The following is a 17,536-nucleotide window of genomic DNA, read 5'->3' as shown; positions in this document are numbered from 1 at the left end:
CTGAGGCCTGATCTTGCTTCCCAAAGCTCTTTCCCTACTCTACTTTCCAGCTACTGGGACCTGAGAGATTTTCTTCACTTGGAACTTCAGCCAATATGTTTCTGACTTGGGCCCAGCCAGCGTGAAACAAGGATCTGATGATTCCAGTCAAATGTGACAATTCCTCCTCTAAGTTGTGGGTGTGAGGTATGTATCCAGCACACTGCAAGCTGACAGATACACTGCCTTCCAGGCTCCAGATTTAAGAATATAAACACAATTTGGGATGAAAATGTGCTTCTGGATTATTAAATGTCAGGGAAAAATCACTGATATTGTTAGGTTGAAAAATACTTTGATATATACACGTAGTCTTCATTATCAAGCACATACCTTGAAGCTTTTAGGAAACTAAAATACTGACTTAATTCAGTTTTGAAATCTAAGGAAATGTATGATGTAATACAACCAAAATATCAGTGAGAAAGTATTTGTGTCATCATTTCTTTGTGACTCCTTAATATGGTTTCAGGTAATATAAGATCACATATACATGGTAATTGCAACTTAAAAGAATTTGGATATGTTACACCAATTAAGCGATGTTCCAACCATAAGTTGATTAGTATATGAAGTATCACGTATATGAAAAAGTGGAAATATTATACATATGTTTTTGCTTTTTGCAAATGTCAGATGAAGAATCTAAAATGTGGTCCATATTTTTTAGCCACCTAATTTTCTAGGAACATGTACTTCATATGATGCATCAAAGGCTGATACCTCTCTCTTCTCTTTTCCATGTACAATGTCACATCTGCAGTCATGGACCATGGGAACACCACATCAGACTTCATTCCACTAGGACTCTTCAACCACACCACAGCCCACCATATTCCCTTTGAAATTGTCCTAGCAGTTGTGATTTCCCTTAATGGCCTCCTGTTTTTCCTGATTCACCAGGACCCCTGGCTGCACACACCCATGTACTTCCTGCTGAGCCACCTCTCCCTCATGGACATGATGCTGGTCTGTACCAACTGTGCCCAAGATGGCGGCTGCCTACTTAACTGGAAACAAGTCCATCTCCCTGGCTGGATGTAGTCTTTAGATGTTCCTTCAGATGTTCCTCCTCTGGGAGGTGGAGAAGTCTTCCTTCTAACAGCTATGTACTATGACTGCTATGTGGCTGTGTGCCACCTACTGTGGTATGCCACCCTCATGAGTTGGCCATTGAGTCTGAGAATGGTTTTGGGGTCCTGGGTCCTGGGGCAGCTGATGGTCTCATGCAGGCTGCTGCCTCCCCGAGCTTCACGTTCTGTAACAGCCATGAGATCATTCATTTCTTCTGTGAGGCCCCCATGCTGGAGTGCTTGGCCTGCAGTGACACCTCTGCCTTTTAGTATGCTATGTACATCTGCTGTGTGCTGATGCTCCTCATCCCCTTGTCCTTCATCCTGATGTCCTGCAGCCTCATCCTCAGTGCTGTCCTGCACATGCACTCCATAGAAGCCCGCAAGAAGACCTTTGCCACCTGCTCCTCCCATTTGACTGTGGTGGGACCCTTTTCTTGTGCTGCCATATTTCCTATGTAAGACCCACATCATACAGGTCAGCAAACCAGGATAAGGTCATTTCTGCATTCTATGCCATCTTCACTCCCATGTTAGAACCCCATGATCTACAGCCTGAGGAACAGTGATGTGAAGGGAGCTCTGAGCAAGTACCTGAGTCCATGCTGCCTTCACTCAGAGTTAAGGATGCACTGATCTAACAGTGGGGTGGCACACTCCCACACTCCTAGCATGTGAGTGACCTGAGCCAAAAGCCTCAGCAAGTTCTAGCCCTGCCTGGACAAATGATGAAATTTCAAAGACCTTGTCTCAATATTATGAACAACAAACATAAAATCAAAGGACTTGGAATGTAGCTTAGTGTGAAGGCACAAGGTCTAATCCCAGATATTATAAAAACAAGAACAATAACAAATTAATGGACTGATTTCTACAACCTCACGTTGGTACAAAGTGATTTTCTGGAATTTTCCAGAGGAAAAGTATGGCATAACCCCTTTATCCATGAGGGTTATGTTCCAAGATGCCTATGGACAACTGAAATTACTGATGAAACCAGATCCTTTATTTTAATTAACTTTTACCCTAGCCATGCAAATAAGCACTGCGGTTGTAATTTTTGCAGTTTAATGTGCCACAGCAAAACCAACAAGAATTTTATGTTTTTCCAACTTGTACATTAGTTTAACCTAATGTTAAACTCAGTATATATTGTTTCCCTGTCTTTGCTACAACAATAACTTTCATCATTTGACTTAAAAGAAACCCTACAGCTTCTGTTGGACATATTTGCATTTTCACCATAACTACTTTTGCATGTGGAATAATTACCAAGTTAAATAAACATGACATGAATGTAAGCCCTGTGATGATACCGCACTGTCAATGCAAGACAAGTGGGAGCCTGTCCCTTCGGGAAATCAGGAATAAATGAATGATTTGCGTCCTAATAGGGATGGACAGGAACTGTGAAATATGTTATCATTCTGCCAAAAGGACACTATTGTTTGATTTCTGGAATTTTCCATGTGATGGTTTGGCCTGGTGTGGAATTCAAGTAAGTGAGACAGTGGAAAGGAAAACCACAATTGGGGGTGGTAGTGTAGCTTCTCTGTCTCCACCTGAGATTTATTGTTTTCATCTTTCTGGATCTAAATTTTAGGTGACTCTGCATATTTACAGTTATTTTAATAAGCTGTCATCACCACACAAATTGTGATTTTCTTAAATTTGCAAATTACAAATTCTTACCAAAATGTTTCTACAGCATATGCCAAAATCAATTCTTACTCCATGAACTAACTAGTAAAGAAAATTTGACAATTAACTGTTAGCCTTTTCTTCACATGGAGGGTTGATTTTTAAGCATTAGCAAGCTCAGTTTCCAGGGTTCCATTCCAGCCAATTCCAACAGGGCCTGAACTTGTGGCTGACACCTATGATCAGCACACACAGCATGCTTCCACCCAGAGCCTCTTGCTGCCCTTCCCAGTGAGACCTGATCTAAGGGATGACCATGGGTCTGACTTACTCCTACCCCATTTGGCCTATTCCAATTCTCATGTCAGTGGAAACCAGCAGTCAACACTCTGCACATTCTGCCTCTCTCAGCTCTGCATACTCCCATGATGCCTTGACATCCTTACATTCATCTGTAATTGGTTCCTTTCAACTGCTCCAAGTCTATTGTCTGTAATGGCACCAAATGTGTACGTGTTACTTTGCTGATGGACATCACATTGGCTTTTAGTGAGAATCTGCTATAATTAAAGTTTGCTTTGGAGATCATACACATTTACTTCTCCTGGTAAATCAATGATGAACTTTACACCAGTTTCCTATTCAAAGGAGCCTTTTTTCTTAAATTTCTGTCAATTCAGTGAGGTCTATTTACTTCAATATTATTAATCTTTCCAATTTATAATTTTAGTGAGTGTTATAGTTCATAATTATTTTTTAATTTGTATGTTCTTGAGGAGTGAGGATTTCAAAGTAGTTTATTGCCTGAATGTGTATCTTCTTTGACAAATATCTTTTTTCACTTTTGAAAAACAAAGCAAAATAAAACACTTTGCTGTTTCCACTGCAGATGCATCCTGATTGATGACTCAAAGATTAGAAATGATGTTCATTACACCGTTTTACTTTTTTTTTGATTAAATTCTTTTATTGGTACATTGTAGGTGTACAACACAATTACATTTGTCATTGGGAACTGTACCTTTACATAATGCCCCTTGGTTCTTATTTTTTCCCCATTCCTAGCCCTCCCTTCACACCCTCCACCCTTCCCTATTTACAAAGACTATATTTCCATTTTTTCCATTTCTCATCATTTTTCATTTCCCTTCTTTCCTTTCCCCTGCCCCTCCCACTACCCTACCTCTTTGCACTTTTTCTTAATATTCACATTACCGATTATTCATTCTAAACATTGGTACATTTTAGGTATACAATATGACATTCATCATTGGAAATTTGCAACTTTCCATAGTCTCTCTTGGTTCTTATATTTCACCCTTGCCCAGCCCTCCCTTCAACCCCTCCATTCCTCCATATTTACAAAGATTTTGTACCTATTTTTCCATTTGATCATATTAATCCCATTCCCTTCTAACCTTTCCCCTAGCCTTCCCATTTCCTTTCCCTTTGCCCCTTTTCTTCCTATTTCACATTACCTATTATACATTTCATCCTTATTTACACTTTCAGTTTCTCACACCAGAGAAACTATTCGGTATTTATACATGTGTGTCCTATGTATTTCACTTAAGAGTATCGCCTCAATGTGGATCCACTTAGCTATAAATGTCTCTAATTTCTCATTTTTTATGGCTGAGTAGTACTCCATTTTATCAAAAAAAACACATTGTCTTTATCCAGTCTCCAGTTGATGGGCATTTGGGCTGTTTCCAAGTTTTAGCTATTGCAAACTGTGCTGCTATGAACATGGGTGCACATATATCACTGTGGTATGATTCTTTTAATTCTTTGGGGAAGGTCCCCAGCAGTGGAATAGTGGGGTCAAATGGGACTTCCAGTCCTAGTTCTTTGAGACATCTGCATACTGATTTCGGCAGTGGCTGCACCAGTCTACCCTCCCACCAACAGTGGAGCAGGGTTCCTCTTTCCCCACAGCCCTGCCAGCATTTGTTATTGGTTGATTTCATGATAGCAGCCATTCTTTCTGGAGTGAAGTGGAATCTCAGTGTTGTTTTCCTTTGCAGCTCTCGAATGACCAGTGATGCTGAACTTTTTTTCATGTATTTATTTGCTATTTCTACTTTTTTGTCTGAGAAATGTCTGTTCATTTCAGATGCCCATTTTCGGATTGGGTCTTTAAATTTGGGAGGTCTGATCTTTTTTTGTTATTGTTTTCAATTCTTTCATTGGTACACAGTAGGTATACAACACAATTACATTTCTCATTGGGAATTGTACCTTTACATAATGCATCTTGGTTCTTATTTTTTCCCCATTCCTAGCCCTCCCTTCACCCCCTCCACCTTTCCCTATTTACAAACACTTTATTTACATTTTTTCCATTTCTCATCATTTTTCCTTTCCCTTCTTTCCTTTCCCCTGTCCCTCCCACTACCCCTACCTCTTTGGACCTTTTCTTAATATTTTACATTATCGATTATTCATTGTAATCATTGGTACATTTTAGGTATACAATATAATGACATTCATCATTGGAAATTTGCACCTTTGCATATTCTCTCTTGGTTCTTATTTTTTCACCTTTGCCCAGCCCTCCCTTCAATCCCTCCATTCCTCCATATTTACAAAGATTTTGTTCCTATTTTTCCATTTTCTCGTATTAATCCCATTCCCTTCTATCCTTTCCCCTAGCCCTCCCACTTCCTTCCCCTTTGCCCCTTTTCTTCCTATTTCACATTACCTATTATACATTTAGTCCTTGTTTACACTTTCAGTTTCTCACACCAGAGAAATTATTCGGTATTTACACATTTGTGTCCTACTTATTTCACTTAAGAGTATTGCCTCAATGTGGATCCACTTAGCTATAAATGTCTCTAATTTCTCATTTTTAGGGCTAAGTAGTACTCCGTTTTTTTAAAAAAAACACATTTTCTTTATCCAGTCTCCAGTTGATGGGCATTTGGGCTGTTTCCAAGTTTTAGCTATTACACACTGCGCGGCTATGAACATGGGTGCACATATATCACTGTGGTATGATTTTTTTTAATTCTTTGGGGAAGATCCCCAGCAGTGGAACAGCAAGGTCAAATGAGACTTCCAGTCCTAGTTCTTTGAGGTATCTCCATACTGATTTCCACAATGCTTGTACCACTCTGCACTCCCACCAGCAGTGGAGCAGGGTTCGTCGTCTTTCCCCACAGCCCCACCAGCATTTGTTATTGGTTGATTTCATGATAGCAGCCATTCTTTCTGGAGTGAAATGGAATCTCAGCGTTGTTTTCATTTGCATCTCTCTAATGACCAGAGATGTGGAGCATTTTTTCATGTATTTATTTCCATTTCTACTTCTTTGTCTGAGAAATGTCTGTTCATTTCAGTAGCCCATTTTTGGATTGGGTCTTTAAATTTGGAAGTCTGACCTTTTTAAGTTCTTTATAGATTCGAGATAGTAGACCTTTGTCTGAGGAAGAGCAGGTGAACATTTTTTCCCACATTGTGGGTTGTCTCTTCACACTCCTGGTGGTTTCTCTTTCTGTGCAGAAGCCTTTTAATAAGAAGAGATCCCACTTTTTGATTGTTTGTGCTAGTTCACGGGCAACTGAGGTTTTGATCATAAAATCTTTTCCTACACCAATGTCTTCAAGGGTTCTACCTGACCACTGTTCCAACTTGTTCAGAGTTTCTATTTTAATATTTAGATCTTTAATCCATTTTAATTTTAGTTTAGTGCATGGTGAGAGATACAGATCTAGATTAAATCTTTGGCAAGTTGAAACCCAATTTTTCCAGCACCATTTATTAAAGAGGCTATCTTTCCTCCAGTGAGAGTGTTTGGCTCCTGTATCAAAGATGAGATGGCTGAGTGTGTCTGGCATTGTTTTCTCATCTTCTAATCTGTTCCACTGGTCCTCAAGTCTGTTTCTTTGCCAGTACCATTCTGTTTTTATCACAGTAGCTTTGTAGTATAGTTGCAGGTTGGGGGTTGTGATACCACCTGCCATGTCTCTGTTACCTAGAATTGATTTATGTATTCTGGGTGTCTTCTTGTTCCAAATGAATTTTTGGATTGTGTTCTCAAGGTCCATGAAGTATGCTGCTGGTATTTCATTTGGAATTGCATTAAATGTATATAGCAGTTTTGGAAGTATGGCCATTTTCACTATATTAATCCTTCCTACCCAGGAGCAGAGGACATCTGTCCATTTTCTGATATCATCTTCAATCTCTCTTTTCATAGTGCCATAGTTTTCAGAGAAGAGGTCTTTGATTTCTTTCCTTAGGTTGATTCCTAGGTATTTCAGTTTTTTGGATGCTATTGTGAAAGGAATTATTTGCCCTATTTCTCTCTCAGTGAGTCTGTCATTTGTGTAGAGGAAAGCTATTGATTTTTGTGTGTTGACCTTGTAACCAGCTACTTGACTGAATTTGGTTATTAAGTCTAGAAGAATTTGGTGGAGTTCTTGGGGTCTTCTATATAGGGTACCATGTCATCTGCAAATAATGACAATTTGACTTCTTCATTATCTATCTTTATTCCTTTTATTTCTTTCTCTTGTCTAATTGTCATGGCTAATGTTTCCAGAGCTATATTGAAGAAGAGTGATGATAGTGGACATCCTTGTCTAATTCCTGATTTTAGTGTGAAGGATTTCAGTTTTTGACCATTTAGTATGATATTGGCTGTTGGATTTTCATAGATGGTTTCTATCAGTTTGAGGTAGAGACCATCTATTCCAATTTTTTGTAGGGTTTTATTCATAAATGCATGTTGGATTTTGTCAAATGCTTTTTATGCATCTATGGAGATAATCATATGGTTTTTGTCCTTGGTTCTATTGATATAGTGTATTACATTGGTTGATTTGTGTATATTGAACCATCCCTGACTCCCTGGGATGAATCTCATTTGATCAGGGTGTATGATCTTCTTGATGATCTTCTGCATTCTGTTTGCTATTATCTTATTGAGGATTTTTGCATCTATGTTCACTAGTGAGATTGGCCTATAGTTCTCTTTTCCATTTGGGTCTTTCTCTGCTTTGGGGATCAAGGTGATGCTTTCTTCCAGGAATGAATTTAGGAGTATTGCTTCCCTTTCAATTTCATTGAAGAGTTTAAACAGTAGTGGCAGCATTTCCACTCTAAATGTCTTGCAGATTTCAGCAGTGAAGCCATCAGGGCCTGGCATTTACTTAGTTGATAAGTTTTTAATTACATTTTCAATTTCATTGGTTGATATTGGTTTGTTCAGAAGTTTAGGTTTTCTTCATTCAACTTTGGTAATTCATATGTATCTAGGAATATGTCCATTTCTTCTGTGTTGTCCATCTTATTGGTGTATAGGTTCTGGAAGCAAGTATTGATGATCCTGTGGATTTCTGCTGGGTCTGTTGTCATTTCACCCTTTTCCTTCCTAATTGCATGTATTTGGACCTTTTCTTTCCTTTTTTTCACAAGATTGGCTAAAGGTTTGTCAATTTTGTTGATTCTTTCGAAGAACTAACTCTTGGCTTCATTGATTTTTTTGTATCGTTCTCTTAGTCTCCATTGCATTGATTTCTCCTCTTATCTTTATAATTTCCTCCCTTGTATGAGCTTTGGGGTTGTCCTGCTCTTCTTTTTCTAGAAGCTTGAGGTTCAGCATCAGGTTGTTTACTTGGGCTCATTCTGTTTTCCTAATATGCATATTCACTGCTATGAACTTCCCTCATAAGACTGCTTTCATTGTGCCCCATAGATTTTGATATGTTGTATTGTCATTGTCATTTAATTGAAGGAACTGTCTGATTTCTTCTTTAACTTCCTCTGTGACCCATTGGTTATTCAGAAGTGTGTTGTTCAATTTCCAAGTGTTTATGAAATTTTTTGTTTCTTTTGCTATGGATGTCCAATTTCATCATAGTATGGTCTGATAATATACAGGGGATAACTTCAATTCCTTTGCACTTACTTAAACATGTTCTATGTGTGAGTATGTGGTCTATTTTGGAGAATGACCTGTGTGCAGCTGAGAAGAATGTGTAATCTGATTTTGCGGCATGGAAGACTCTGCAAATATCTGTTAAATTCATTTGTTTAAGAGTTTGATTGAGTTCTAGTATTTCATAACTTATTTTTTTCTAGTTTATCTATCTTTTTGTGACAGTGTGGTGTTGAGGTCCCCCACTATAATTGTATTAGTGCATACATGACTTTTCATGTCCATTAGTATTTGTTTTATATAGTTGGGTGCACTAGTGTTTGGTGCATAGGTATTTATGATTGTCATCTCTTCCTCTTGCATTCTTCCCTTTACAAGGATGTAGTGTCCTTCTTTGTCTCTCTTAATCAGTGATGGTTTGAAATCTCCTTGATCTGCAAAGAGGATAGCTACTCCTGCTTTTTTTCAGGTTCCTGTTGCATGCAATATTGTTTTCCACCCTTTAACTTTCAGTCCATGAGTTTCCTTTGAATTAAGTGTGTTTCTTGTATGTAGCATATTGTTGAATTTTGCTTCTTGACCCATTCTGCCGGTTTATTTCTTTTGATTGGTGAATTGAGACCATTATCATTGATGCTTATAACTGAAATATATTGACTTGTCATTGCCATGACTTTTTTCTTTTTGTTGGGTTCTCCCCCTTTACATTTAATTTCTTGTCATGCCAGATGGGTTCATTCTGCTTTGCTTCCTGGGGTTGTGATCCTCAATGTCTGTTCCTAGGATATTGTGTAAAATTCTTTGGAGTGCTGGTTTGGTATTCACGAAGTTCCTAAGTTGCTCTTTGTCATGAAAGTATCTGATTTTTCCATCCTTTTTGAAAGATAGTTTTGCAGGGTACATCAATCTGGATTGGGGGCTGTTTTCTTTTAGGGCTTGGAATGTGTCACTCCAAGCTCTTCTTGCCTGGATGGTTTGTGTTGAGAAGTCTGCTGTGATTCTGATGGGCTTTCTTTGTATGTGATTTGTTTCTTTTCTCTGACTGCTTGGAGAACTTTATTCTTCTGTTGTGTTTCTGGAATCTTAACAATTATATGCCTATGTGTAGATTTTTTTGATCAAGGCTATTTGGAGTCCTATATGCCTCACTTATCTGTATGTCAAGCTCTTTTCCCCTGCTTGGGAAGTTTTCTGCCATTATTTCTGTGAAGAGATGTTTTATGTCATGTCCACTCCCTCCTGTTTCTTCATTGAGCCCAGTCAGTCTTATGTTATTCTTCTTTGCATCATGTAGGAGCTGCTGGATTTATTTCTCATGTTCCCTTATAATTTTGAAGCAATTTTTCTTTTCCTGGTCACTAATTGCAAACTTATCTTCTATATCTGAAATTCTGACCTCACATTGGCTCATTCTGCTATGTAGAATTCCAATGGAGTTTTACATGTCCTGGAAATCTATTTGCATCTGTTTTATGGATTCCATTTGTTTCTTATGTTGGGATTCCATCATGTTCCTGAGCTCCTCTCTAGATTCATTAATCATGTCTTGGACTAGGGGCATTATTTCTCCTGTTATCTGACAAGTTATTTCTGATTTCATTTATTCCAGATCCCCTTTTGTTACCAGTTCAGTGGGTCCAGGTGGTTGAGTATCAGAATGCTCCATCTCATTTCCCTTTGGGGTTGCTGTAGGTGATCTGGAAGTCTAGTTTTGAAACTTATTTACATGGTTTCTCATTTCAAACTGGGGCTGGGTGCTGTTAGTGCCCTCACAGGTTACCTCCTCTGAGCTGGGAGAGGTGGGACAGGGGCCAGGAGCGGAGGTAGGAATCATGACCCTAAAGCCCTTTCCTGTGGGCTGGGAGCAGTGGGAGGGATGTTGGCCAGGAAGCCCCTCCCTCTGGACCAGGAGCAGTGGGATGGTGGCTCAGAAGCCCCTACCTCTGGGCCGGGAGCAGTGAGAGGGATGGTGGCCCCAAAGCCCCCTCCTCTGGGCTAGGAGCAGTGGGACAGAACCTGTCCCAAAAGCCTTTTCCTCTGGGCTTGGAGCAGCAGGAGGGATGGTGAGTGGGAACCCTTTTCTTCTGGACCAGGAGCAGTGGGATGATGGCTCAGAAGCCCCTACTTCTGGGCCTGGAGCAGCGGGACTCAGTACCTTGGTCTGGTGGTCTGGTGTCCTCTGAGTCTTTGTAGTGTGGAAGCAGGTGGCTGCCTGTCTGCAGCAGGGTGAGTTGGCATCTTCCACGTGACTCAGGATCTTCCACATGACTCAGGACCTTGGTAGGGCATGCACAGACCTGCCTGTCTGAAGTGGGCTGATTTGGTGTGTTCTGTGCCCCTTGGGACCTCAGTAGGGCGTGGGCAGACCTGCCTGTCTGCAGCAGGGTGATTCAGCCTCTTCCGCATGACTTGGGACCTCAGTAGGGTGTGCCATACTGCTTTACTTTTTGAAATGCAGTATACAATGCATTATTTGCTATTATCTTTTCAAATATGGTTTAATTAAATGCCTAAAATTAATTATTTTAATGAATTGTATGCTTGTGTAACACATCTCATCTACTTATTTCATTTTACTTGAAATTGTCAACTTTGCTCTGAATACAAATAGCAAAAAATTCCTTTTTCTTGTAGAATTATGCATTGAAAATCTGAAACTAATTTTCCAAGAAGAATTTTATGTTGCACAAATACATGTCAGGTGAAAGATAAAATTATTGATTGAAGTAGATTTTTAGTTGCTCAGAGTATATAATTTTATCTTTTAGTGGTGAATGATTTTGATTCTACAAATATTTTGAGGAAAGTTCTGGCAAACTGAGGTGTCCTGTCTGGCAGGGCCAGTGGCTGAGTGTCAAAGGGCTCCCTCCTGTGTGCCAGAGGTGAGTTCAGCTGCCAATGCAACAGGCAAGAGAAAGAGCAGTAGAGTAAAGTAAAGAAAAGAAGCTGTCAATTTTACAAAGAAGCAATATAAATATACATAGATCATAGAAATAATATTCATGTATTTAAATGTAAAAGTATATATTTGTGTGCACCTTTGGATATATTTGTATGTATGCTATGCTTTTATGTAAGTTTATATTTAAACATGAGCTCAAAAAGACAAAAAGTTTCAATAAAACATTCATTTTCCTGTTTAATGATTACCACATTTTTATAAAGTGGACTCAGTATAAATGGTTAGTTTTGAAAAAAGAAGACAAGCTTTGTAGAAAATCTTTCTTGTCCAACTTTCAGGAGATGGACCCAGCACCTGACATTGGGATAGTAAGGCTGAGCCTGTTGACAAACACACACACACACACACACACGCACACACACACATGAGCCAGCTGTCTTCTTTCCTCCAGGAGCAGAAGAGGGGGGCAGATGGCACTGCTGTGTTGAATGAGAGACAAAGCTTGCTGGGAAGGGCTGTGTGACTGCACTGTGCTCTGCCCAGGGCTGCTGTACACACAGAGTGGAGTTGCTCACCCGGGGAGTGTGGCCTCCTCCCTGGGGCCTGTATTGCAGTCCTGCAACTCAGCAACTGTAAAGTGCTAATGCATGTAAGATGGCAAACAGCTTCCTGATATTTAAAATTACTGAAAAGGTTTAACTGTGGTAAGTGTTGTAAGGAAACTGTTACATTTACTAAAGGTTCTCTGACTTACAGATTCCATGTATTTGGTAATTATTTCACTGACATATTAATCAATTGCAGTGGATTTAAACTAAATCTCTGGGATAAACCTAGTCTCCCTGCCATTCCCATCTCTCTGGAGTAGACAGCCCAAGGTACAAGTGGACTTATTCCTCACCCCACGCATCCCATCCCATCACTCCAGGTTGCAGGAGTCATCACACCATCACCTCTGGAGTCCTGTCAGGGCCAGACTGGCCATGCATCCTTCCCCTTGCTGCACCTGTCACTCCCTTTTGTCCCCCTAAAGCTGCTGTCTTAGCAGCAGCTCCCTGAGTGCCCCACTTCAAGTGACTCTCCTGGCAGGGAAGTGATGCAGATGCAAGGTGGGCAGCAGCAGCCAAGAGCACCTGTGTGGAGTACTGCTGTGAGGGCACAGAGGGAGGGGGTTCAGGGCCCGGTCCTGCACAGGAGCCCCGGATGCTGAGACCATGAGGGCTGCAAGGTCCATGCAGCCCAGATAGCCCTCTGCAGGCAGCGGAGAGGGAAGAGCCACTGGTGCCTAGAAAGCATCGTCCAGACAGGGAAGAGGTCAGGAGGCAGGACTGAGACCTGCAGGCCCCAGGTGTCAGAGTGTAGCTGTGGGGTGCGGTGGGGGGTCCCAGTCAGCAGAGAAATACTAAACATGGGGAAATTACCTAAATATGAACACCCCACGGTACATGGTGAAGAAAGTGGGGGAATTTATGGGAATTTTTTTGCCAAATAAGTGAATATGAAAAGATACACTGTGCATGTACTCAAAATTGTGTTCCAGAAGAACAAACTACTCTCAGGACTGAAATTAATTTGTAGAAAAACTAAAGGCAGGTGATGAATTCCATCACCTTTATTTACAGGGTGTGACCCACTGCATGTTCGTGCTGTCACCAGACACAGCAGTGGCAGCTGGAAGGGTCCAACTCCAGGCCCCAGAGGGAGGCAGCCTCCTGCCTGATGCTGCCCACTGCTAGACCTCCTTGACCTACAGGGCACGCACCTCCACTCTTACCTGCCAAGGAGCATTCCAGTGAGTTCTCTCAGGACCAGGCTGAAAAGCGCACATTTTAGGATTGGCACTTCCTCAACTTCAAGCATTTTTCTCTCACGATGTAAAGTAAAAAGCAAAGAAATTAAAAAGTAGTAAAAAGAAGGAAAAGAACATCAGGAAGCGCATGAGACGGGGAGTCCAAGGCTCATAGAAAGCTGAAGAAACTCTGTCTTCAGAACCAGTACAGGCACAGCCCCACCAAGTCTGGCCTTCATTCTGGATCTGCATTTCTGTTTCATTTACATTAAAAATAATGCCCAAGCCCACCTACTTTTCAGGCTTCACGAAGCTTAGGTATGTCCATTGACATCCTAGAAATATCCTCATTGTGTTTTCGTACCAAAACTTAGATTCTATAATTCCTCAGAACTAGAGTGTTTTTAAAAAATTTTGCACATTTTCACAAAGTATTTTCCAGAGTGATGAGAAAATATTACAAGTCAAAGAATAGTAATCATTATACGAGAAACAATGAAGCTGAAATAATGTAAGCTTTGAACAGGGTATGTATCCCAGCTAAGCCCAGGGAAGCATAAATCCCAGTGTGGAACTTTCCCTCCTACACTGTTGTACATTTTTTCCCTCCTCCTGGAACAAAGAGATGGCCTTGTGTTATATTGTAGAAAAAGTAGAGAAATTGGTTAGATTTGGCTTCACTTTAATTTTCTTGGATTAAATAAACTCAAGATTGAGAGCTACTCTTTGATGCCCTGCGAGCTTGGTAGCAACTAAGTGTTAATGGTTCCACCATTTCTTGTCTCTGGACCTTCAGAAATCTGAGTGTTCTGGCCCTGTGATCATGTCCATTTGTGAAGGTTTCTTTCAGGATGAAATATTGTAATACTACATCAAACTGACTCCCAGACTTTGTTAGTGTCTTGAAATTTGATATTTCCATGGTTTTCAAGTATCTCTGTATTGATACATCTCATATTGGTTATATAACGCAATCTATATGGACACCACAATGAGTAGTAGAGGAAGAAATATTGCTATCAGTTGTCCATTTTGACTGATTCTCATTAAAAAAAATTTTTTTTAACATTCTTCCAAAACTTTTATCTCCTTTTTTGGAGTCCAGACACCATTCCTTACAAGACATCGTCTACCTTGTTTACATGGTCTTTAATTGTGCCCCAGAGCCCAAATTTTCCCAGAAGGAACCTAATGTGCCTAAGACAAGACACCTAACAGTTTCAACCTTCATTAGGCAGTCAGCACATTTCAAATCAGACATTAAGTCTTCACTCAGTGAGGAAAATGATCACATGCTTGTTTAAATTCTAACTTCCATGGAATTTTTAATGCTAAGTTATTGAAGGTTTACTGTCTGAGGAAAAAAATCAGCAACTTTACAAATTCATAGTGCAATAATATTCTCTAAAATGTATTTCAAATTTCAACAGTTTTCAATTTCTTAAAACTCACAGTAAATAGCTTTATTTCATCAAAATTATAATAAATTCATACCTTGGGTTCCTGGGATATATTACTTTGTATTCATGTCTTCTTGGGATAGATGATCAAATATAATATAATTTTATTCCAAAATTAATCAAAGAACACAATTCTATGACTTCCTAATTATTGCATTCCTATCACAGTGCAGGGAATCCTAAGAATTACAGATATTTTAAAATATAATTAATTTCTGGAGGAAAACTCAAGAAAAATTAGATGTTGCCATTTGAAAGTGCCTCTAAAAGTCCCAACTGAGGCACATACAGGCTGCTTCAAAGATTTATGTATTCTTGTGGGATTTTGGAAGACAGGAGCAACCAAAGGGTGACACAAGAGGATGTCTATTTTAGATGAACACTGCCTCAAGAAACTCTCATCTAAAGATTGAGCCCAGAACAAAGGAAAGGCTCTAGATTTCTGCATTTGGTGGAAGGGGGTGGACTTTCCATTGGCATGAACCTGGGGAAAATGAGGTTATAGAAGACAAAGGAGTTAATAGCTTGGTCTTGAAAGAAGACAGAACCTTGTGAATTGTGTGAGAGCAGAGTGTCCTGAACTTTGTTTATAGGTCATAGTTTCCAATTTCAATCTGTACCAGAACAAGGGGCTATAGCTATAGGGGAGGGGGGTGGCCCAAGTTGAAAGTAGTGTGCAAGGCTGGAAACACTTGTTTTTCTTGAAGTTTCACTTTATTATGAATTGTGCTGCTATAAACATGGTATGCATGGATCACTGTAATGTGACATGTTCAACTCTTTCAGGAGGATACCTAGAGAGAGAATAATTAGATTAAACTGAATTTCTATATTTAGTTTTTGAGCAATCTTCACACTGATTTCCATAAGGGTTGTACTAATTTACATTCATACCAGCAGTGTGGAAGGATTCTTTTTTCTCCCCAGCCTCACCAGCATATGTTATTATTTCATTTCTCTATCATAGTCATTCTTTGGGAAGAAATAATTCAGATGTACAAGCTTTAGTATTGGATGCTGTCTCTTATATAAGAAACCACAAAATAAGGATTAAAGCAAAGATAGGTAATAGGAAACTTAGAGATGGATCCTTTGCAAAAGAAACTGACCAAGAGATGGAAGTGTGGTAGGAGAGAGCAAAGGATGAACAAAGAAAGAGAATGTGTTATGTACATGGACCAGTTGCCCTTGAGGAATGTAGTCATCAAATACTGCATATGTGTGCTAATAAAAATAAAAATTGAAAATCATGAAATCGTGATTAAAATTAGCATTTAAAGGTATGCATTTTGCTTGAGTTCCTGAGAGTAAATATTATTACTGCAATGGTTTCGGTCTAGATGTCACCCAAAGCCTCATGAGGTCAGAGGTGGCATTTTCAGAGATGGGTGAATCTAGAGTGTGTGATGCTGGGGTTAAGGGCATGGATTACTAAACTAGTGCACTCATTTGTTTGGCACTGTCCTAATTCTGGTTGTCTAATAAAACAAAAGGGGTGGAAAGATGCTGTTAAGGCTCTCTTATTGATTTTGCTGTTTTCCACTGCCATGAACTGCTGCCCCTCTGCCATGTGCCACCCTGCCTTGGAGCCAGTTGATGATGGAATTAATCCTCTATAAACTCTGAACTAAATAAACCTTTTCTCCTTTAACATTGGGTGTAGGGTATTTTGTCTCAGCAAGAAAAGTAACTAAGAAACTTACTTTCCGTGAATGCCCTGTTCCAAAACACAAAGAGCATTGAGAATTTAAAAAATAAAGAGAAACCTAGAAGCTGCTTCCAAAGGAATAAAGATTTTATCACTGAAATAATAGAAAAACACTCGCAAATTTGGGAAAGAATTTAATATTTAATCCAGGAGGTACATAGAACTTCAAATAGCCAGAATCAGAAAATAGTCTTTTCTAGCATCATCAAAATTTGAGAAATTCAGCACAAATTGAATCCTAAAAGCTGGAAGAGAAAAACCAAAAAGTTACCTACAAAATCAAGACTATCAGAATAATGGCTTTCTCAGCACAAACTTTGAAGACCAGAAGAGCTTGGAATATAGTTTTATCAGCCTTAAAATAGAGTTTTTTTAATCCTCCCACTTTTTATTTATTTCAACATACTGATATTTCCATAAACTTGCAAGTGGAAGATCAATAAAAGCCTTTTCATATATCATAAATATACAGAAATTATTTTAAAAGTCTGTTCACATAATGGATTCTTGGTACTAACAAAAAATTTGATACAAATAATTGACTAGAAATGAAATCACTATACCAAGATGCACAGGACACTTCATTTCAGGGAAAAAATAATTCAAATAATCCTGTGTTAGAAGAATAAAGGACATTTGTCATAAGATATATTATCCTACTCCCTTAAACAGGGATGATTAAAAAATTTTACATTAAAAAATGTTCAGGCTTAATTCTGTCTATACATTCAGGAGCAATCATATCACTGGCTACATACAATTCTCTCCTCATGCAAAAAGTCCTTATCTGTTTCCTAAGGTCTAATTAAGTCAAATGAGCTAATAATAGCAATTTAATTATCAAGCTGTAAACCAGAGAAGTACAGAAATTGAGTAGTTGAATTATATATCCTGTTTATAATATTTCTGCTACTCAATTACTTTCTTCACATAGTAGAACTATTAGGCATTAATAGGCAATGAGAATTTCATTATTGCAGCAAATGACAGAGTATTTTTGAGAAAGGAGAGTTCCTAACATTGTGACAATCTTTGTG

General features: G+C 39.2%; 1 pseudogene; it reads left to right on the top strand.

Annotated features, from left to right (window-relative positions):
• The first annotated feature begins 804 nt into the window (after positions 1 to 804).
• On the top strand, positions 805 to 2,289 carry LOC147822086 (olfactory receptor 2T33-like; annotated as a pseudogene).
• The last annotated feature ends 15,247 nt before the right edge of the window (positions 2,290 to 17,536 follow it).

This window comes from Heterocephalus glaber, unplaced genomic scaffold, assembly GCF_053883595.1.
Source record: "Heterocephalus glaber isolate CG9 unplaced genomic scaffold, H.glaber_assembly_v1.0 deba00001673, whole genome shotgun sequence".
In the NCBI taxonomy this organism is placed as follows: domain Eukaryota; kingdom Metazoa; phylum Chordata; class Mammalia; order Rodentia; family Bathyergidae; genus Heterocephalus; species Heterocephalus glaber.
Note: the sequence above shows the minus strand (reverse complement) of the source record. Positions and strands in the feature narration are given on the sequence as shown.